Genomic DNA, 1,768 nt, shown 5'->3' on the forward strand with positions numbered 1-1,768 from the left:
TCTCTCTCTCTCTCTCTCTCTCTCTCTCTCTCTCTCTCTCTCGCTCTCTCTCTCTCTCGCCATCGCGCACCGCCAAACCAAACCACGCCAAGCCACGCCACGCGGCTACGCACACGCCGCGCGTTTGTGTACTCTAAGGGAAGCTGAGTCGAGGGAGCAAGGGCGCTGAAGGACGGTGCGCCACCATGGTGTACGTACCCGTTTACGGCCCTCCGCCACACCCTTTGCACGCGTCGCCCCGACAGGCGATCGCTCATGCTGCAATAAGCACATGCTTTCAAGCGGCGCGCCGAGTGGCCGGGCCATCTCTGTACGCTAGTTCAGCCTCGTTGTTCGTCCGCAAAGGCCGGCACCCCCCGGGCCTCTCTAGCCTTGCCGCGACTTGGCAACCAACATAAATGTCGCGTCCGTTTATTAAATTTAAGCGAAATATGTGCTGAAGCCTAATTGAAAAATCACTTGGTCAATCTGTACTGTTGTACTAGCCCTATACCCCCCTCCTTCCTCTCTTTGTCTTTCTCTCTCTATCTCTCCTTCTCCCAATTAAGCCCGCCCGCAGCAGCAGTGTAGTCTCTCTCACGTGGAGGGAGAGAGAGAGAGAGGATGACAAGTGTGACCGAGGTGCCCCGCCGAGCCGAGCCCGCCCCCGGACACGCTCCTGAATCACTCACCACTCGCTCAAGAAGGGGAGTGGGGAGAGGGGAGCGTTCGCTGAGGTCACTGTCGCCGTCGTGACCTCACCTGGGCGGAGCGTCCGGCCGGGAGAGACAGCCCCGCGCCAGAGACCGGGCGCGGCAAACGGACAGAAAAGAGTGATCACCGGCACCGAGAGAGCGCGTGAGTCAGGCAAGTGGGTAATGAGAAATTGACTCAGTGAGGTGGTAGGCGATGGAGGTGATTGGTGAACAGCCCCCCGCGTCAGAGAAGGGTGCCGCTGTCGCAGGACAAACTAACAGGCGTTAAGGTCTCTGACGCGCGGGGTAGGGGGAAGGGGGCGTAGCAGGACGGGTGGGGTGGAGATGGGGTTGTGCATCGGTCTGTGAGATATTGTTGTTTATACCGCCTAAAGCAGAAAACTATGCGCCTCTCCTTGCGGCTTCATTCGCTTCCACAGCCAATTCGCAGAATGGCTGGTGCTGCTGTTTCCCATTTCGCACTGATGGCTCTTTGTTTGCGTATCGCGAGCTAAAACTCTCGCCTAGTAAAACGGCATCCACAGGACGTCACCGGCTGCCGTTTCCTGTTCTAATTCATAATCAACCTTTTTTGGCTGTAGCAGCTCTAATCCAAGTTTTCGGGTACTTGTGAAGTACATGAGCTCTGGGAGCTAAAAGGCTCATGCTATGACAGACACAAGACTAACAAGCTGCTGCAGCTACTTACATTTACCCATATCTGCTGAGAATATTAGCGACGGTCATATTGGCTGACTGGTATATTAGCTGGGACAGCTAACTCTTTTTTCCGTGTCGCACAGCCCCTCTCGAAGGTATATATAACAAATAGATAATGGGCGGACGGATATGGCTGTTGCCGAGGCCGCGGGCGGCCGGATCACAGAAGTGCTGCCCTGCTGCCCCCTGGCTCCCGCTGAGCTGATACAACGCGCCCGCGGCAAGAGAGAGACAGAAGGCAGACTACATAAACGGCGTGGAAAAAGAAATGAGGAGCAGGCGGGTAAGGCGAGAGGCGCGGAGCCCATGGCGGTGCGCGGGGACCGACACATCCACGGTGTTCGACACGCTGCTTACCGGCGGCTCGGCCCCGC

General features: G+C 57.1%; 1 protein-coding gene across 17 annotated transcripts in view; it reads right to left on the minus strand.

The window, feature by feature from the left end:
* Positions 1-1,768, minus strand: part of LOC113217484 (basement membrane-specific heparan sulfate proteoglycan core protein) — a 142,283-nt gene that overhangs the window by 89,415 nt on the left and 51,100 nt on the right. The gene's annotated exons all lie outside the window — the stretch shown is intronic.

The sequence above is a fragment of the Frankliniella occidentalis genome, unplaced genomic scaffold (assembly GCF_000697945.3).
Source record: "Frankliniella occidentalis isolate FOCC.00 unplaced genomic scaffold, Focc_3.1 Scaffold71, whole genome shotgun sequence".
Taxonomy (NCBI): Eukaryota; Metazoa; Arthropoda; class Insecta; order Thysanoptera; family Thripidae; genus Frankliniella; species Frankliniella occidentalis.